The sequence below is a fragment of the Delphinus delphis genome, chromosome 4 (assembly GCF_949987515.2).
Source record: "Delphinus delphis chromosome 4, mDelDel1.2, whole genome shotgun sequence".
In the NCBI taxonomy this organism is placed as follows: domain Eukaryota; kingdom Metazoa; phylum Chordata; class Mammalia; order Artiodactyla; family Delphinidae; genus Delphinus; species Delphinus delphis.
The window spans coordinates 37,928,144-37,951,163 of NC_082686.1; the positions used below are offsets into that span (position 1 = coordinate 37,928,144).

The window sequence follows — 23,020 nt, forward strand, 5'->3', positions numbered from 1 at the left end:
TTGAAGGAACTATATGTTATTATTAGCCTTTTTCACTATTTTAATACAAATGTATATGTTCTAACTTAACTCACATAAAAGCAATTATATAAGACTTTTCTTATCAATAGCCCTGTGATAAATAAGTAATGAATGTTTACTCATATTAAATATGGCAACCATAATCTTATTCTTTTTATAATTGAAGGCTTTTAAAAACTGATTTAAAAAAAATATTATAGTTGATTTACAATGTTGTGTGAGTTTCTGCTGTATAGCAAAGTGAATCAGTTATACATATACATATATCCACTCTTTTTTAGATTCTTTTCCCATATAGGCCATTACAGAGTATTGAGTAGAGTTCCCTATGCTATACAGTAGGTCCTTATTAGTTATCTATTTTATATATAGTAGTGTGTATATGTCAATCCCAACCTCCCAGTTTATCCCTCTCTCCTCTTACCCCCTGGTAACCATAAGTTTGTTTTCTACATCTGTAACTCTGTTTCTGTTTTGTGGGTAAGTTGATTTGTACCCTTTTAAAATTTTTATTTATTTTAAATCAAGGTGCTACCATTATTTATTTATTTATTTATTTTGGGCTGTGTTGGGTCTTTGTCGCTGTGCGTGGGCTTTCTCTAGTTGCGGCCAGTGAGGGCTACTCTTCATTGCGGTGCATGGGCTTCTCATTGCGGTGGCTTCTCTTGCTGCGGATCACAGGCTCTAGGCACGCAGGCTTCAGTAGTTGTGGCTCGCGGACTCTAGAGTGCAGGCTCAGTAGTTGTGGCACAGGGGCTTAGTTGCTCTGCGACATGTGGGATCTTCCCAGATCAGGGCTCGAACCCGTGTCCCCTGCATTGGCAGGCAGATTCTCAACCACTGTGCCACCAGGGACATCCTGTACTCTTTTTTTAGATTCCACATATAAGCAATTCTGGAAATAAATTTAATAAAATTTTACACATTTTTCTCTCATAGCATGTTTTATACTACAAAGTTTCAACTGTTGGCATTAATCATTCCTATTAGCTCTACCCAAGTAAAATGGGTTCTATAAATTATTAGCTGTATTTACTAGTTTAGACCTTTTAGTCTGTTAAACAAATACCATTCCCTCTACTTAATATGAAGTTGTCAATAAAAGTATCTTTTACAGCCCATTTAAAACACATTTTTCCAATTTTCATTTAATAGCAGGCATAATGAATAATGAACGAAAGGATAATGCTTATAAAATTAGAAATATCTATTAGAAGTTTTGATACTCTCATTGACATTTGACAATAAAATTCTGGTATTGATGCAATACCAGATTATTGTAGAAATAACATAAGTGCCTGTTTAATTATTTGCTAATTAATCATATGCACCTTGCCACTCTACCAGTCACAGTCTACACTGCAGTAACATGGAACCGTTATAAATAATTTTCTTTCCATAATAGTGCCAGTGACATCCTATTTGGCTTTAACACTTAAGTTTCTTCTCTTGCATGAAGCTTGCTCTTACCACCACAGAAGGATTAATCCCTCCTTTCTCTCTATATTTAGTTACCTTATGTCACTCCCATAACTGCATCTTGCTCTAATTAATTTTTTTTTAACTTTCTGACCTCCTCCTAGACTAAAACAACTTAAAAAAAAATTCCCCACAACATCTAGCACAATGCTCAAAAAATATTCATGGCACCAAATTGAACTGATATCAATAATTTAATACACAATTAAGTACCTGTGCTTGACATTGTGCTAGGAGTTTTGATTATGTATATGCATAGGAAATTTTATCCTAGTATCTTCAGAGCTCAACAAAAATGTGAAGGTACTATGAAAGAGTTTGGACTAAGACTTTTCTTTTGGCAGAAGAAAGTTATAGGGACATTTAAATTAAGAAATAAAATAAGTTCATAACAAATGACAGAAAGTAACTTTTGAAAATAAAATTAAAAATTTCATTAAATGGTTTTGCACTTAATAACTAATTTATCAATGATCAAAATCATAGATCTTTCAGATAATATAAATGTATCCCTTTAAACACTCTTTTAACTATACTTTATAAAGTCTGTTAATACAATTAAATTATATGTATACATATAGTATATATATATATATATATATATATACACACACACATATGTGTATATATATATATATGTGTATGTATATATATTTCCTTACATTTTGAAGCAGAATTTACCCCTAGGTCCATAAATAAACATTACTACAAAATTTTATATAATGCTATTTCTGTTAGATTTTTCTCCAGAAGCTGTGTATTTGTATAGTATCTGTGTAGAAATTTACATTAAAATCTTTCCATTGTGATCTGGAGGTTCTAAATTATGTAAAAAAGAAAGAAATAATATGTCATCATTTTACACCTAGAAACCAAACTGTGTTTAGAAAGAAAATAAAAATAATTTTGAATAGGATAGTAAATAGACTAGATCACAGGTAACTTATAAAAATAACTTGATGCCAATAAAATATTATAGAAAACTTTTCTATTTTCCAATTACAATATATTTGTGATATCCTCCAAATTTAAAAGGAAAAGATAAGAGGTTGAACAACACACTATATTAATATTTGATTTTGAACTCAAATTAAGATAACCTTCTGAATATTGAGCCTGGGTTGTTCCTTTCACATCTTTAGACAAATCTTGTTGTGATTCCTGTGACCTTCAATTTTCATCATATTTTATTTTTCTTTGAGAAGTAGTTTAAGATTATTGAAAAATAACCTAAAATAAACAATAACAGACCAACAAAAACTACTTTACGAAGGCCAGGAAAACACAACACTGGAATCCCAACGTTTTATCTTCAAAGAGTCCTGGATTTCAAGTCCCATAATCTATTTTCCAGTTTTGGCACTTACCTGTTGCCCAAATTTGTTTAGTTTTGTTGCTATTTATGATAAAATTTAATTTTTCTTAACCTAATTTTATTCATCTGTCAAAACAGACACTGAGATATTCGATCTCTGAAGTCATTATTTTATTATATGTGAAATCTTAACTTGTCAAATCATACAATCAAGTCACAGTAGAAGAATTTAGGTCATTTTATAAACGGATTTAAGTGACTTTTTTCAGCCTGTCATGACAAATTAGTTAAGATTTTTTTCAAAAGCTAAGCTTTTTTCATTATCCTTTTTCCAGTTATAAATTTTCAATTTAATCTCATCTATTTTATACCTGCTTTGATTTTATGTAAAAGAGACAGTTCATATTTTTTAGGTCTTATGAAGAATAAACTATTGAAGATTATAAATAATATTAAATTGCTAAGAAAAAGAAAGACCTTGGATTAGAAGTATTTTTAATTAACTTCACAATCTTAATATTTGAAATGGAATCCAATTACTGTCTTGACCTCCTCTAGGAAAATAATCTTTAAGACGCTACAAAGAAAAGACACTAAAGAGAATGGTTTACTAGGCAGAATCAGACACTTAGAAAAATACACACACACACACACACACACACACACACACACACACACACACACACAATGCTTACAAATAATTATTTTACTATTAAACAACAGCAAGTTATTTCAAAATTGAGAGGTTACAGGCCATATGTTTAAATACTTGCATGAAACATGTTTTAAAGCAAACCCATGACCTTTTGTCAGAATGATAAATGTTGGCTCTTATTTCCTTTGTGAGGATAAGTCTTTTTATCCCCAATGATATCAATCCAAACTGTCTGTTGCAAATCTCTCAGGATATGAATACATGAATGGGCCATCTCTGGTGGTTTGCTTCTTCCTCTGAATATTTATTTTCATTTTTTAGAGAGATTTCTGCTTTATATATTGGGTAACTGACATTACCTTTTATAAGATGTATATTTTTATTCAAGTAAAACATTACATTTTGGATGCGTATGTTTGATATCTAGAAATTCTTCTTGTGTCTTTCTGTTTTATTTTATATCAGCTGTGTGGGATAATCATTTTTCCAAGAAAACTCCAAACTTCGCTACTATTCTTTAGCATCCATCAATCTTAAAGTTCAAAATTATCATTCAAAATTCAAAATTATAATGTATACCTAAACATTTCTGCTAATCAATGTATCTTACTGGTTTAATGGGGACTGAAAAAGAATAAGGAATATGATTTAAAGTAGGTGAAAAAGAAATGAAGATGTTTAAGTTCAGTTAAGAGCATGAATTATAGAGTCTCTTCAAAATAAGAAAAACAACCAAATTTTAATCTAATTCAATTTGATGAACATTTGGTTTATTGTAGTTATTATAAGCTCACCCTGACAAGTTAATAAACTATAGTTCTTGGAAGGACTTAAAAAAATCAGGACATAAGAAAACTCTCTCCTTTTCTCCCCTCTTGTTTCACGTATTTCTTTTATTATCATTAACCTTTATTGTAATTAGATACACATGCAGTTCCTCTAATAGACTATAAGTCCCTTATAAGAGTAAAGACTGTTTTTTTCATCCCTGCTGCCCTGACAATGCCTAACACAGAATGCCTTATATAAAGTCTAAACTCTAGCACTGTATGATGACTCAAATGTCATCCAAAGGCACTAAATATTAGCACCTTAAAAAAGAGTGATTTGCCTTGCACTTTTCACATTATTGATATGCTTGAGTTTTGAGTTTTCCTTCTATGTATGACCTAAATTTTCCAGGCTCTAGGTTAATTCACAGATATTACAAAACTCAAATTTAATTTTGTGATTTAGGGATACTTTGTTATAACACCCTTTTATGTGCTGTTACTAGAAATGTTTTAATAAAAGTACAATGGTAAGACTATAACAAAAGGGTAGCAATACTGAAAGGCATATGACTTAGTCAGATAAAACTTGCCATAAGGAAGGTAGAACAGCTTTAATATACACAGAGATGGATGGGAAACCAACAGCGAATTGAAAAATGCAAAGTTTTGCTCACAAGGTGACCTGGGAGAAAGGCAGTCAGTGAGGGTGAAGATTTTACTGGTTTAATAATAAATAGGTATACATAAATAATTAGTTTGTGACAGTTTTAATGACAACCCAGCCATGGGAGAAGATAAATCTACATATTGAAAGAAAGCAGTTAAAACGTTGGCTTGCAGAATGACAGAAGTAAAGAGGATACGTTTAAGTGGAGACAGGCAGCTTGTCTAAATATGGCTAATATTAAATACAGGTGATTATAGCATTTGAAATTGAAATTAAAAATAATCTCTGATTCACTTATTTTAAAATTGCCAAGTCCCCTCAGCTGCATATTTCACCAGGTGCTGGTGCAGTTGGAACAACAAGCATATCCAATGATTTAAAAATAACATTCACGGGTGTCACCTGATGTCACTCCAGATAAGAAATACTGTTCCCAATCAGAGAGAAAACACTCTCTGGTATTTATCCTAACACAACCCAAACCTGTGCTACATATTTATGCCATGTATTTTTAAATAATCTTTTGGACCTTGAACATATTAAATAGATTAAGCTTTCTGAAAGTTGTAAACATAGGAAAAAAATGCAACACTTTGGTTTTAGGAAACTTATGCCTGTACAGAGCTCTTTTTTCTTGATGAGGTCTAAAGAAAATAAAGATGTTTTGATTGTTTTTCTCCAAATATTACAAACTGAGTCAAATATATGTGTAGTATGCATAATTTCTTCTTTAAAATGATATTTAATGCCTATAATTTCAGGTAACTCAAGTACATAGTCTCCTAAATATATTGGTTCAGATTTGGGGAAGAAAACAAACATTTATCAAGTCATTCAGGCAAGCAATACGCTAGGTGTTTTGTGTGCATTTACTTTTCCCAATAAAAGTCCTATGAGGAAGATATTTTATCTGTTTTACAGATAAAGTAACTGAAGTCCTGAATGGTTAACTTGATTTCCCAAGATCAAAAAGAAACTCAGCAACAAAAATAGGATTGGCCCTTAGAATTCTAAGGAAAATTCTATAGAAAAGCACAGGCTTTTCTATATATGTACCTAAATATCTCTATAAGGGTTGTTTCTCAAATTTATGTGGAAAAAACTAATGATATACAGTAATTTTTTAAATGCATTGATGTGTATTCCCATCACCCTCTTCCCACCAATTTGACTTTATAGTCTGAAAATAAAGCATCAAGAATCACAAGTGGTAAAGCAGTTATACTCCAATAAAAATGTTAAAATAAATAAATAAAAGATTTAAAAAAAGAATCATAAATGCATTTATTTCTATTGCTCAAACCACAAGTGCATTTATTTTTATTGCTCAATCAAAGATTGGGTTTCTTCAGGCATCTGTACCAAAAAAAGTGGCTTAATTGAAATACTGTTGCACACTACATTCACTTTCCATTAGTCTGAAAATGAACTAATTTGACTTAATTTAGAATAGTGCCAACTCTTTACTGTCCAAAATCTTTGAGCAGATCATGGACAGAGACTCTCTAATCTTAAGCAATTTTGAGTGAAAAATATAATTGATAAGCTTATAGAAGATAAAACAGAAAATGACAGAGAGAAGAAAAATGAACATGAAATATCCAGCAACACATCATAGTTATTGGGATGATTCTAATACATTTTTTTTTTTTTTTTACTATCTCTCACTCCTGAAGGTCACGGAAATGTGGAAGAGAAATAGAAATTGAAGGGAAATATCAGATGTGAAACGTCTGATACTGCCATAATGCTATTTTAGAAGTTTTCAAAGAAAAGAGATACTTTGGTGCTATTAAGTCATAAGAAGCATCAGTTACTTCATTTTAATTTATTTGGATGATCATATAAGTCTGTTGAGACCTTTATGAAACCAGACTTTGGTCTTTTGGCATTTTGCCAATCACTTCTAGCATAATTTTTTATCAAATATCATAAAGAACAGTGTTTTTTTTAACTAATAAATTGAAGGCAATTACTAATTAATATGTTAAAGAGAACAGCATTTTCTGGTCTTGTAGCTACTCTCCCCAGTTTGACATTGGTGTTGCCCCTTAATTAGACTGTCCTCCAGCTTAGTCATTTGCATTAAGCCTATCAATCGAGTCAGTTTTCTTCACTTTCAGGCTATATTTCTTCATCTTACACACAAGGCTTTCTCAGACATGTTGCCAGATTCTTTGCTGAATCCATACACATCAAAATGACTACATCCCCCTAAAAGTAGAGCGAGTCACAACTAAGGAGCCCGCCTGCCGCAGCTAAGACCCAGTGCAACCAAATAAAACCAACAACAACAACAAAAAAAATCCCACTAAAAGTGTCAAAATAACAAGTAAGTTAATATGATGTGGTAAATTAAAGAGAACTCATGCTGCCTCTATTGGACTGGACACATAAGAGCTACCTTTCCTGCTAAAGAGATTGGAGGGATAAAAGGAAATTAAATGCAAGACAAATCTCGAGAACTATAGGGGCGTGTTTCAATTTATATTCCATTAAATACTAGGGAAGCTTTTATTATGAATCGTCTTGAAACTGAAATGATCTTTCCTTTCTTTTTTTCCCCTACATCTATTTAGATACTTAAGCTTTTCAGAAAACCATAGACTTGTGCATCTCTCTTTGGGATACGTCTTTCATAGAGAGGTTAGAACTTGTTACTTACAATAGCTTGGTGATGATGCCACCTAATTTTTCTTGAGTGGGTGGTGAGAGGAAAGAGATTATCTTCCACCTGTGAATTGACTTCTTAAAGTGGAACTCTCCAAGCTCTTCATAAAATCATACAATGTGTGTGTGTGTGTGTGTGTGTGTGTGTGTGTGTGTGTGTGTATACACTAGGTTCTATATCTTAGAGACATTAGCAGAATTTAAATAGCTATATCTGAAATCATCACTACATTTCTATAATATTATTTCAATGGGAAAATATTTCCCCAAATTATAAAGAATATATTTATAAATTACTTTGGAGTCTTAGACTATTAATATATTTTAAAGTGATTTATGTAAGTCTTTTATTTTTAAATGAAATTTAATACACTCATGCATAGTTTGAATATTGCCCATATAGAGATTAATTTATGAGGAATGATTATATTATCACTTTAAATTCAGAGATCATAGGTAAGATGGCCCAGAACGTCAAAGCCTTTGATACAATAAACCTGGTAATTCAGATTGACAAAAAGTTACCAAATATCAGCTCATCGATCCCAGTGTTCAGTAACTATATCATTGATCTGGTTGTTGCCTCATTCAACATCTTGGTAACAAAAGCATATAAAGGAAATTTTACAAATTTCCCTTCAAAAAAGGTCGATTAATTATTTATCCCACTATAAAGATGGTGTTTATAATTATTTATAGAATTTTAGCTATTTGTATCATTGTATGATGCAGAGATAAGTTTTTTGAGATTAATCTGTGCTTTTATTTGCCAGTATAACTACAGTAGCCTGCAAACTTTTTTAATCTAAAAAGTACATTTTACATCACAATCCAACAAACACACACTTATATAATATGTATACATATATAAAAGCGAAACAAAAGTTTTGCCAAAAACGTCTACCCTGAGTGTTAATTCTTTTTAAGACTTTTTTTTTTAAACCAAGGCTGAACTGAACTGACACATCATAATCACCAAAGTCCCTAGTTCATCTTAGGATTCACTTTATGGAGTGAATAATGTTGCATGTTCTATGGGTTTGGACAAAAGTATGATGACATAAAATCATTATAATGTCATACAAAGTATTTTCACTGCTCATAAAAACTTCTGTACTCTATGTATTCATCTCTCCTTTCCCCTCAAACTCCTGGCAACCATTGATCTTTTTATTGTCACCATTGTTTTGCCTTTTCCAGAATGGCATATAGTTGGAATCTATTTTTCTTTTTTCCTTGAAGAGAGGGGTTCAAAGCCTTTGTGCCTATAAGACCACCCATGGCCCACCCACACATGGACTGGACAGGCTCTAGGTGGCAAACTCCCCCACTAAATACTATAACTTTCCTTCCAGTACTGAGTCCTGCCCAGCAGCCATGTGGAGGTGCAGGGGGATATGTGTTGGGTATTTGTTCATAGGAAGGCCGCAAACTTTGTGTCCCTTGTCACAATGAACCCAGATTCCTGTTGGGTGTGTTGTAAACAGACGAGCCATTTCTTCAGACTCCCTGCTCTGAGCACACCCTGAGATAATTTTTATTAGGGTAGCCAACTATAATAAATAAATACTCTTCTTATAGAAGGGAGGAAAATACAACAGAAGTTAATAAAAATATTGATGAGATGTTTATTATAAAGAGAATTTTTTGTACTTGTTCTCAAAATTTACATTGATATGTCTATTATTTGTATTATCTAATCTCATTTTTTCCTTGAAGGAATATATATAATTTAATTAAGTGACAGTGTGTTCTTCCTTATAATTATATATATTTAGATTCTTAAATAAACTGAATGAAAAATTAAAGTATATTCATATAAAATATTGAATGATTGTTCATTAAAGGTCAGAGTGCTTAGAAAATACTACACAAAATGGCTCATATGGAAGAGTATTCATTTGCCTATGTATGTCTTTATTTTATACTTGTCATAGAATTAACATAAAATTATAAAATAATTGTTTGCTGATATTTATTTGACAAAGCCCTAAAATAAACATAGTCAATTTCATTTATACAGGGCTGGAATTGAAATCAAAGTTGAAAAGAATTAGAAAATGTATGTCATAGATTCATGTAAAACACAGTAAGAGATGAAGGATGTGAGCACTTCAACATGTAAGGATGTCTTAATACAGAGACACACAAAGCAAGTTAAATAGAATCTATTTAGAACTAAAACCAATTTTATTATAATTTGCAATTGAAAGTGGAATTGTTTTAGAAAATATTAATGCCAGCTCACCTATATTTACATATTAATCTGTGGGGCTTTTCTTATAAATAGAAACAAATAGTCTTTCCCTGCATGAAAATATTATAACACTTAATACCAACATAATGATAGCAATTTTTAAAAATAAATTAAAACAGCAAAATTATAGACATTTAAGGAATCATTTTTGGCTATTTAATGTTATCTTTGTTCTTGTAAATATAACACTTTCAAATTATAGCAGACTGTCTCATTCTCAGTTTTCAGGAAAACAAGGAATAGAGTTTAAGTACCATGACAAGTATAAGTGGAAATTGAAAAAAATATTTAAATATAATGAAAATAGTGTTATTTAATTTTCAGATGTTTCAATCAATGATAAGAAATTATACTTACTTAAATATTTCCATAATTAAAAAATTTTGGTCCAGTTTATTTTCCCTCTTTAGAGAACTTTGCTGTATATTTAGAAATCAGGCATTCAGCTACATATCTATAAATCAAACTTTAAAAAATGTTTCTATCAAAACAAAATGCTTTTTGCAAAAAATGGCTTTTCTCATGTCTTTGGTCATTTGATAATAACATTTTATTTTATTTGTAATATAATAGTTGGTTTATGAAATAAAGTGTTACTTATGCAAAATGTAATGTTTTTTAAGAATAATTGTAAAAATGGAAATTGTATGCTAGCTTGATGTAGATGAGAGGTCACTTGGAAGTGAGTCATATTCCACCCTTAGCCAAATCTACTATTAGACCAATCTAAAAATAATTTAGAGAAGAAAAAACACATTATCCCAAGCTCCTCAATTGTTTAAATGGTTGTAAAAGATCCCTAGCACACATGAGCAGGGAACCAAACTGTAATGACTCAACATTTCTGATGAAACTTGCTCCCCTATTTCCAGGACCACATCCCCAGTGCAGAGGCCATCAGTCTGGTATTTAAATAAATTTTAAAATAGTATTTTGAATTACTATTGAAAACATAGGCGTATAACCTAGTTACCCTGAGTAGCCGTCAATGAAACTGAGTGTACCTTATCTCCTAGTTGAAACTTACAAAAAATGAGATTAAAAAAATTTAAAAGGTTACAAGAAATGATCAACTTGAATATTATGAAGACAATTGTGTAAAATGAAAGATTACTGTATGCATACCTTAAATATTTATTCCAAGAGCAATTTGAAAGCGAAGAAGGTAGAATGCATAGTAGGTATCATCTTAGTGGTTTTGAATTGCTGATCAAAAGAATGATAAGGTATCAGGAAATAAGAAAGGAATAGTACTGTATAACACTCAAAATGTAAACAATGCATTCATTTACATGAGGCAGAAACATTTTTTCCCTATCAGAGAGCTTTGTTGTGTTGCTCTACCTTGTTTTTTATTTTATTTATTTATTTTTTAGTAAAATTTAATAGGTTGAGAGACTCAGCCACTCCTGAATGTAATGCCCTTGGAGACAGACTCCAAAACTAAACTGACCTTGTCGTAACCTAAAATGTTTACTTCAAAACTGCTCAGTTCAAAACAGAACTACACTTGCTATATCACAGTGATACCAATAGTAATTTAAGGTAACTGTCACTTTAAAAGTAGCCATCAACTCTGCCTAAATATGCATTATTTTTATATAAAAACCCTGGTATCCTCTTTCAATGTATATGTCAAAGAGAGCTAATACAATTGCCTTTAAAGCAACTTCATTTCTCTGTTATGCTACTGTGAAAGAAAATTGTAGTCATTAGTCAAAAAAGTGAATAAAATTGGTTATATGTTACATAGTGACCTTGATATTGATTTTAAAAAATTATTCTTATAACCTGCATGATACCAAAACAACTACTGTTCACAGCCTCACCTGTATAAAGAAACTGTTTTCCACTAGAAAAACATTATACACTTGTCAGTTAAAGAAAGAGTGTATTGGCTAAGTATGTTTTAGTGGCTGGGCTTACAATGGAGGAGAGACATGATATTATTGTAATAAAACTATACAATTTGAGGCAAATTAATTCTTTTAAATTTATCTTAAGCTCCATAGGGTTTAGAATAAGTAGGTATGCATATGAAGTAGTATTATCAGTAATTGAAATATTAACAATTATAATAGACTGATGAAATAAACATTGTCTTATATTTATTGGTTTAATTAGTCATGAATTTTAATTAATAAGTTGTTAAACTTATTTTCCACACCTCTAGTGAAACACACTAGAAATCCATATAGATATTCCAACAAATTTTTTTTTTAAGATATTACCTATGAGCCTCAGGCAATCTCTAGGTCTTTTTTAGTTCCTGAGGTTTCAACTGAGAAAAGTGCCAATTAGTTCCAATTTTGATGATGATATTCATGACGTGGTCTCTAATATAAAATAATTTTTGGTGGGAAATTTGGTGACATGTTTCCTCAGGATATAGACAAAGACCAATATACTCCGCATTCTACAGCACTGTCTAAATGTGACATAGTCTGTCAACGCCAACACATTTAAATAGAAAGTGAAAAAAAAAATCCTTTCTATGACTGTAATTTCAAACAGACAGTTCAGATCCTTGGAAGCATCTCAGTGTCTGACTAGTTAGACATTTAGGGTTTATGTTTGTAATTTGATGATAACAACTATTGGCTATATTGACTGTGCCAAGGAAGTAAGAATCATATTAAATTTAAATCTCCTCAGGTAAAATCATATCTGGAATACTGTGTTCAGTCATTGGACCCATATTTTGAGGGAGATATTGATAAGCTGGGGCACCCGTAAGACAATGACCAGGATGTAAGAGAACTTTATAGCATGAGGAGAATGATCAGGGTTACTGAGAAGTTCAAATTTAAGAAGAAGATGTTGGTTAGGAAAAATCTGGGTTTTTAAAAAACAAAATATTGAATTCATTGTCCTGTGGATGATACTCTAACCTGAGTCTATAGGTACAAGAAATAACTAAGATCAGTGGGTAAAGTTCCTAGGAAATTCAATATGAGATAGAATTCCCTGAAAATTATAGCTGTCTGAAATTAAGATGTACTGCTCTTGTTAGCTGTGAGCAGATGACACAAGTTACATGGGAGACTATAGAGCTCATGCCTGGAGTAAAGAATTGGATGAGGAATCCTCTATAGACTTATGTGATTTTGATGTTCTGTGAATTTAATAACTGAAATATTTCCTTCTGATAAACTTTTCCCAAATGTTTCAATATTCCAAATGTTCAAGGCAGGAATCTATTAAGCTGAAACACATGAAATTGCCAGTCTTATAGGTTCAAAGTGGTTGAATAGTAGCAATTTCATGCAGTTTTATTTACATCCATGGTTTACTGAAACTAGTCTCTGAAACAGAAATGAGCAAGCCAAATAGAAAGAAAACAAAAAACTGCTGCTATTAACCTCCATCTCCTTAGCACTTACTCATTTAGCACAGTTGAGACCAAATTCAGATGACGTGTTTCATTAGTATTTGGATTGGCCCCAAAAATGAAAAAAATAAATAAAGCTAATTGTCATATATCAAATTGCTTTCACTCAATTTAATTTCTCGTAGTTGTTAGACAAATAGAGAAACAAACAATAACTAAAACAAAAAAAACACGAAAACTACATGAGCTAGTAGTTATGAACACTCTGAAAATTGAAGAGTACTATGGAATTTATGCTATATCTTTAAGGATACTAGCTCTTATGTAATAGTAAGCAGGGCATGATAAATGAATTTATAAGGATATCATGATAGAAGTAATTACATATAAGGAAAGTAAAACAATAAAAGAAGAGAGATGGGAGGAAAAAGTAATGGTAAGTGGTGATAACCACTGTGAACAGGAGTCAGGACATCTGCACTCAATCCCATCTGTCGCTAATTATTTTAGTGATTCAGAGGAAGGCATGAAGTCTCTCATGGCCTGAATTAGCTCATCTGTAACATGAGTGGGTTGGACTAATTGACCTCTATATCAATCTAGGCTTCTGAAACCTGAAATTCTGTTACTGTTTGAAAATATTCAGGAATCAAAAATATAGAATCTTAGTAAATGCAATCTAAGATGAAGAGAATTTAACAAGAAATCAACATTTTATCATGGCTAAATTAATGGTAAAATAAAATATTTAGAGGCCAAATGATTATTGAAGGACTTAGTCCATGAGAGAAAAATGTACACATAATGCTATTTGTGTGTGTGTGTGTTTCTTGTACTTTGGTTAAGTTCATTGCATAGACTTGGTTGGAATATCAGTTCAGTGCCTTGTTGGGTTTGTTACTGTAGTGACCTTGAGAATACTCCTTTCAGATGTCTGCAGGAATTAATTGACCTATGACCCCAGATTCTGTGCTCTGAAACCCATCACTGTGGTTGGTGTTGAAGCACCATTTCCCATTGGATGCTCCCAACCAATAACTGAATATGGCAGGGATAAGACAGGTCCATTCTGGAAAGACATATGACTCCTCTGATGGTGATTCTCTTGAAGAATACCAGATGGCCTTGCTAAAGTTTCCTTGACATTTCATTGCATTTTAAAATGTTTCCATTCAATTTTTCTTCCTTCCTTCTCTCCTTCACTCAGGGTAGGCCTGTTTCACAATCTGACAGTCCCAGCTTCTAGTGGCTCCCACCTCTTTAACCGACACAGGCGGTTATGAGATTTATGAGATTTCTCTCATAAATCTCTTGCATGTGTAGTCATTTCTCAGCATCTGCTTCCTGGAAGATCTGTAATAATAGGTCACTCAGATCTTTTCCACTTCATTCTGTTTACTAATCTATAAATTGGAAGTAGTATCTAAATTATTTGGTTAGTATGAAAATTACATGATCTCATCAATGAAAATATAGTATATTGCTTATACAATGCTAGTATTTATTATTATGCTCTAGCCAAATTGGACAACTGAGTTTTTTGGTTTTACCACTCTTATTCAAATTGTGCCATTATACTAAATTACCCTCTCCATATATAAATATCGAGTTCCTACATCACTCATTAGAGCAATCATTACGGCCACCTCTTTCATAAAGCTTTAAAATTTAATTTTTTTCTTCGAAACTACTAGTACACTTAAAATATTTTCTCTTGAACGTCATTCTTTCTTTATTTTTCATCTGCCCCATTCTGTATGGAAAATATAATGGGGTCAGGGCTTCTGTCTCACTCATATTTTTATTTTTGGGAATCTGGAACCTAGGATATTCAGTAAATGTTAGTTAAGTTTAAAAACAAATGTTTGCTGGTAGTCAGGGGTCACATCAAGTAGAAATTTGCCATTTGCCAAACAAACATAGAAAAGTTTGTTTCTTCTATTAAGTGCAATGAGAAACCATTCATAGTTCTAAGCATGGATTGAGAAAACAGGATATGTGTTTTATTTTGATTGCCATGGACACTCCGTGGAGGAGATAGTGGGGTTGGAATTTAAGGTCTGTTCTGAAACTGAATGTTGTATTTGTTATACCAGAGATGTACAGTTGCCCTTTACCTATTATCACTGTAACTTAACTAATCATGCAGTCTATATCTTTAAAAGCAGTCACTTCATTATTTTCCAGCATTAATAATGAATCTGTAAGGTAACTTGTGCTATTAAAATGATGAAAACAACATTAGGGTCTCAAGAAATAATGACCTTTCCCATATTTAACTCAGATCATAACTGTGATGCTGAGAAATCAATTCAGACTGGCAGTGGCAGAGATTAGGCAATAGAAATATAATGGGGGATCCTCCCTTCCAGGCCATGGCCTGGCCTGATAAATGGCATATTTTAAAAACTTACAGGATTTATTCCCTTTTCTAAAAACCTACAGGATTTATTTCTTGCTTCCTCATCAAGGAGTACATTATAAAGAAATCTTAGGCACAGATGTATGGTGGTTGGCTTCAGAGATTCTGGTGTTTGTTTTCAATACTGTAACTTCATTATTTGAAAGGATGTGGATCCTTAGACTATCAAACATGAAGGAATGAGAATACAAAACATATTCCAAAGCTAAGCCTAAATGACACTGTCTCAGATTATCTATGGTTCTTATCCCCTCCATTAGTGCAAGTAATCGAGTGTTTGAATTTGAAAGTGCAAGTTTATCTCATTGTTCCATTATAGGTAATAAAAGTGACCTATGTGAGGATATTAGATTAGTGATTTTACTTAGTATTCACCTTATGCTTAGAAGGTGTGAAATTGTTAACTTGTTCAAATTAAGTCATTAACCAGTTATGTAACAAATAGACTTGTGCTTAAAAAGCTTAACTAAGCAGGTGCAGAGAGAAAGGAGCAGCTCCATCAAATGCTTCAGGAAACCCTTTCTACTGCTGTTCTTTATTTTTACATCTCATTAACAGCAGTATTAACTATCATATACTGCTCATATAGGGAAAATTGGAAGATAGTAAGCATTCTGCATAATCCTCTTAAAAATATTTTAAGTACAAGGAAGAGTTGGTGTTTCTTGTTTGTTTGCTTTTTGATATATGCTTTTGATATATGCTTTTGATATATGCTTTTTGTTTGCTTTTTGATATATGCTTTTTGACATATAGCCTCATGTCATCTTGAACCTTCTTATTGTTAATAGGTAGACACATGAGGAATTCTGATATATTAGTCTGCTAGGGTTGCCATAACAAAATATGAACTCAGTTGCTTAAAAAGTAGAAATTTATTTTTTCACAGTTCTTTATACTAGAAGTCCAAGATCAAAGTGTTGGCAGGTTTGGTTTCTTCTGAGGCTTCTCTCATTGTGCATTACACAGCCACTTTCTCACTGTATCCTCAGGTCTGTGTGTTTTCTCCATCCTAATTTCTTTTCTTATAAGGACACCAATTATATTGGATTAAGGCCCAACCATATGACCTAATTTTACCTTAATTACCTCTTTAAAAGTTTTATCTCCACATCCAGTCACATCCTGAGTTATGGGGGCTAGGACTTAAACATGTGAATTTGGGGGGAACACAGAATACAGTTTGACTCATAAAATCTTGAAATTTTTTTCCATCAATTAAATGCACATTTTTTTCTTATTTGAGAAATATCCCTAATTCATATGAGACAGAGACTCTATAGTGAAATCAGATATGATATTTCTGTATCACCTCTTTAGATTTCCATAACTACTTGCTTTTCTAAATTCTAGAGAGCTATGCAGAGTGTATTTAAACATGGAGTAATCAAAACAGACCAAGTAGGAAGAAAAGAAAAAGAAGGAAAATGAGTTCAGGGATGGTCAAACACAGGTCAGGACCGCTAAGATATTATAGTCAATATCTCTCTTCCTGGGTTTCACATGAAGGACACAGAGGTAGGATATTACTTTCAAGAGTTTTATTGACCAGTTGTTAACAAAAGGAGGTAGAGGTGGGTAGCTTTTGTTATTCTTTGAGCCCAGACTTCTAAAAAATAAGAGAAAAAAAGATATCATTATTTATTTTTTAAAAGATGATAACAATTGAAGAATTTGCTTTTTTTATTCTGGAACATATCAGCATATCAGTTTCTCAATTCCACCTCCTTGGGTTCCTTTTTTGTAGTGTTTTGTTTCAAGTTTGTTTTGTTTTAGTAATTTTGTCCAATGTGAGCATGAAATGCTCTTTTATGGGTCAACATACTGTGAAGCTGCTAATAAATGAAGTGTTTTAAAAACTATCAGAGAAAGAAACACAGGGACAACATGATCTCAACCAGCTCAGAGACATTTCTAGAAAGTACCAGACAAGGACTTTATGTAGAAAATTGTGTACCTCATGCAAATATGCATACTCGGAAGAAAGTTTCTTCTGAGCTCATAATTTTTTGTGATCTTTACCATGGATAATCAGAATATTACAGTCTCTTTTTTGCAATTCTTTAACTTAAAAAATTTGAAAATAAAACAAGTCACAGACCGGGAGGAAATGTTTGCGAAACATGTATTTGACATGATCTCGTAGCCAAATAACATCTTATAGAAAACCCCGAATGAACTTTTTGACCAAGCCTATATAAAGAATTCTCAACAAGAAAATAAACAACCAAACCAAATCAAAAATGGGCTAAATATCTGAATAGACATCTCACCAAAGAAGATACACAGATGGCAAATAAACATATGGAAAGATACTACTTTAGGAAATTGCAAATTAAAACAACGAGACACTATTACACATTCCTAAGAATGATAAAATCCAAAACACTGACTATGCCAAATGCTAGCAAAGATGTGAAGTAACAGAAACTCTTATTAATTAGTGGTAGGAATGCAAAATAGTGTAGCTACTTTGGAAGACAGTTTGGTCTTTTCTTACAAGGCTAAACACAGATTTACCATATAACCCAGTGATTAAAGTCCTAGATGTTTACTCAAAATATTTGAAAATTTATGTCTACACTAAAACCTATACACCAATGTTTATAGCAGCTTTGTTCATAATCGCCCAAAATTGGAAGCAACCAAGATGTCTTTCAATAATTAAATGTATAAAAATCTGTGATACATCCATACAGTGGAATATTATTCAGTGGTAAGAAGATGTGAGCTATCAAGCCACAAAAAGACATGGAGGAAAACTTAAATACATCTTACTTAGTAAAACAAGCTAGTCTGAAAAGGCTACATACCATATGAATCCAACTATATGACATTCTGGAAAAGGCCAAACTATAGAGACAGTAAAAAGATCAGTGGTTGCCAGAGCTTCAGAGGGAGGGAAGGATGGAGGAATATATGGAGTATGGGGAATTTATATGTCATTGAAACTATTCTGTATGATACCGTACTGGTGGTTATAGGACATTATGTGTTTATCAAAATCCATCGACCTTTTACAACACAAGGGGTGAACCCTATTGTAAACTCTGGACTTTAGTTAATAATAGGTTAAACATTTTGTTAACTATGAAACTGTAAAAATATAAACAATCACTTTATGTTTGTAAAAAACATATGCATTTCTGTGCTATGGACTTGAGAGTTGTAAACTGCTCTATAGAAGAATAGAATCTTTCCCATATGTTGTAGATATCCTAAAGTGCCTAAAAACAATGGACAGGTTATAAATACTGACCAGTGATGGTGATTTACATTATCTAACCTTTTATTATGTGATATAGAACTTTCCTCAGGAACAGTAATTTCAGTTTTACGCCATTGCAAATATGTTCACAAGCAAATAGTAAACTGTTAACCCCATGGATTGAGAGTGAGATGTTCTTGTTAAACAACTGTATAAAACATAACAGTGGAATAAAATTCTTTCATCTAAAAGCTAGAACTAACGAGCTCTGTGTGGTGAACACTGGGTGTGGCAATCATGCTGCCATTTTCTCTCTCAGACATTGATTCTCTGGTTTCAATTATTATTAGTGGCTTCTATCAATCTTTGTCTCTGTCTCTTTCTCTCATTCCCCTTATTGTACAACTTGCAACAAAGTGAGATGGAGGCCAAATCTCTAAACTGAAAAAATAGTCACATCCCACTTCAAAATGAAATCAAATATAGAATCCTTCATGTGGGTGGCTCTTTGACATTTCCACTGTAATAACATGGAACATTTTTTGACCACAGTCATTTGCTACATAGCTTTTTGATCAGCTGTTTCTGGCCATCATGGAAATTTGAGTGGCATTTGGTCTCCTGGGACCTCTATGCCTTGGAGTCTTTGTTCAAGTGATGAAAAAATTGTGGTGCAATCCTAAATTCTAACTACTGATGAATTCTATTGGAATGGAATATCAAAAAATGACCCAATGATGTCTTCCAAAAGCTGATCATAAATGTCCATACTGTAATTTTGTGTGAGAATTATCAATTGCTAGAATAATAAATTACAAAACACAAAATTGATATGCTATTAAAAGTACTATATTTGATTCAATTTGCTCTTCTTTCAATAATTTACATAATATTTATAGACATTGATTTGCTAATCTATATTTTATAATAATCTTATTAACATCCTCAAAAGGTGTATTGAAATTTTCACTATAATTTCATTATAATTATATATTATTTTGGGGTGTCATTCCACCATGGTAAAATCTCTCAATTTATTTCTTGATATCTTTTAATAGATATTTTCCTTTTTTCCCCTCTTTCACTTTTTTTGCCTCTGTAATAATACCTCATTATGTTTTTTATTATATTTTTTTTGGTGGGTAATTAATGATGTAAGAATGTATAGTGGACTTTTAAAAGTTGATCCTGTAGGCAACCATGCTGATAGCTCTTATTTGGTCTGTGTAGATTTTTGTTAGATTTTCTTTGTAGATTCTTCTGGGTATGTTGGCCTGCATCTATTGTTATCTGCTCTCCAGCCACATCAGGTTCTACTTTTACCCTGTTGTCACCCAGTTGAAACCTGACTGGCATTGGGAGGTCTCTGTTGTTATGCTGCCTCACAGTTTTTTTAGGATAGATGATGTTATTCCCAGGGCATTGTGGGGGGGAAAAGTACAGCTCACAGTTGACCCAGCTAATCATCCATATGTAGTAGCACTCACTCCTATTGAACTCCCTACTGCTTCTCCCAACAAAGGATTAAATACCTCTCTCACTTCAGGTGTTCTTACACATATTTATTATTGTGATTATTAACCTTTCTTGCTTCTGTAACATTTCTTATGTTATAATTGAGAGAGAGATTTAGATGTCCATTCTAGGCATATGTAACTATACAAGGTCAAAAGAGTAATTAAATAAAACTATCATTTTTCTGGATTTTTTTGTATCATAATTATATTTAAAATATTTCACTCACGTATTTTTCTAAAGCTTACTTTTAAAGAACATGTGGAATTCTGAAATTAATTGCAAAAGATGAAAATAGACGTTTTTACCACTTAAGTGTCCTCTTTCTCTACACACATACTAATGTATTTCAAGGTATCGATGGATTCTGTGTGAGAAAAGTCATTGATGAGGTTGATATAAGTATAACTGGGGACCTCAACTGACAGAGAGTCCTTAGCAGGAAGGGCTATAGAAACAGAAGCAGTAAATAATCCCTGCTCTTAGGAGGTGAACTTCTTGCATGAATAGCAACAGTGTATCATACTCTAAGGAACTCCATGTATTTATAGAGAATCTATAAATAAATAGATTTTAAGTAGACCCTTAAGTAATATTTTTTGAGTGAATAGCTAATATTTATTAAACGATATTTAATGAGAGCCCCTATGGCCATTTTGAAGATTAGACAAGGCCACACAAACACCAAAGGTCAGAGAGGAGAATTCAAAATCAGACCAGCCAAATTTCTGAGCATCACAATTCTTAGCTACTAGATCAGATAGAATAAAGGGAATACAGGGCTTTTAGAAGGGTGAGATCAACTCTTAGTGATAATTATGAATATCTATTGGGTTTAAATATTCCTGCATGTATTAGAAACATGTACTTAAATAATATACCATCAGTGATTTGTGGTTTAAAAATGATCTCTAAGAAACAATAATTTACTTATGAGCACATTCCCTATTTCATAGGTAAGGGTATCAGGATGGTTGTCTATGTTACCTGACAGGGATGACAACTTTTTGTTCTATATATAATGGAAAAATTTAATATACTTGAAAAGCATCTTATAACCTGACAACTAAAAAATTATTCTGATTGATTAAATTAATTTCAACATAATAACTACATATATCATATAAATAGTACAAGTTCTAAGTCAGAATAATTGCATACTACCTTAATTCTTTGTCTCTCTTTAAATTTTTTTTTTCGGTTTCTCAAAAAATTGTGCTTGTTAAAAATTAAACTGGATCTGGGAATTTCCTGGCAGTCCAGTGTTTAGGACTCTGTGCTTTCACTGCAGAGGGCCTGGGTTCAATCCCCAGTCAGGGAACGAAGATCCCACAAGCTGCGTGGTGTGGCCAAAAAAAAAAAAAAAAAAGTGGATTTAAAATATCAAGACATCAAATTTTATGATTTCATGTACAATGCTCTTTATAAACATGAAGTAAAGACATATTTTATGGGAGAGAGTTTTGGAGGCTCTTGAAAATCTTGATCTTTAGTGATCAGTGTTGTTGTTTGGAAAGTGATAAAAGTTATATAATTAATTACCACTCTCCTTTTAAATTGGCTTTGAGTGCTTTTGTTTTCTTTGTTTTGGAAATACTTTGGGTTCTAACATCAGTCCTGCTATTTACTGCTATTGTGTATTTTCTTAATTTAAAAATAGAAATGATAATAACATCTCTTGTTAGGGCTATTGTGAGAATTAGCTGCAACAGTGTTTATGAAAATCTATTCTGTCTTGGTACATCATAAGTTCAAGAGATCTGGCTGGTTTTCTTTAGAAAAAGTACAATAAATTTTTATTGGCAATAAAATAAAATACTGTATTGTATTACTATCTGGAGGAAAGAACCCTGTAACTCTTTAAAATTTTCCATAAAAACTTACCAGTTTGTCAAAATTTACATCCTAGAAGGGGATGGAATCCCAGTTTAATGAGTATGTATTAAACTACTAATTTCTGTAGGTTATTTTTCACTTCTTATGTCAAATTTTGTATTTTTCAGCTCAAAGTATTCTCATCATTTTAATACTTTTTATGGCAGGAAAAGAAAACAAATGATATAGGAAGTATTCTGGAAAGAAAGCAGTGTGGTCGCAGACCAGTGAAGGATAGCAACTTGTGGTGGTTCAGCTCCCAGAGGTTAGAGAAGTGAAGTTGTAGCTTCCCTTGGGATCACCTGTCTTTCCTCTGAGTACTTTGAATGTAGGGAATGGCCCAAAGGGAAAAGTCAACTAGCCCGCTCAACAGCTTAGATGACAGTGAACAAATGCTTGACTAGAATATTTGTTTTAATGAAGTAATTTAATAAAATATTGTCTAAGGAGATGCACTTGGAATATTAAGAGACTTTGTTCAGGTGGCTAAGTTGATTATTTCCTGCCAGGCTTATTTTTATCAAGTAAATTGACATAAAAAGGAAAAATCTTCCTAAAGTCGTAGCACTGTAAAATGCTCAAATGTAATTTACTTTGGAGAATTGTCCTATAAATATATATATCAAAGTGCAAGGCAGTAAGGAACACTGTAAAATCCTCAAATGTAATTTACTTTGCAGAATTGTCCTCTAAATATATATATAAAAGTGCAAATATATATATCATGATGCCCCCTGAGTGTTAACAAAACATTATTTTTTTAACATCTTTATTAGAGTATAATTGCTTTACAATGGTGTGTTAGTTTCTGCTTTATTACAAAGTGAATCAG

The 23,020-nt window shown here is 32.2% G+C and overlaps 1 protein-coding gene and 1 non-coding gene across 3 annotated transcripts in view; one reads left to right on the top strand and one right to left on the bottom strand.

Moving 5' to 3' along the window:
* The window catches only part of CADM2 (cell adhesion molecule 2), a 1,062,587-nt gene that overhangs the window by 237,081 nt on the left and 802,486 nt on the right, over positions 1-23,020 (top strand). The window lies entirely within an intron of this gene.
* On the bottom strand, positions 8,978-9,107 carry LOC132425168 (small nucleolar RNA SNORA11). Its single transcript, XR_009519366.1, has one exon. It is a non-coding gene; the product is annotated as a small nucleolar RNA SNORA11 (small nucleolar RNA).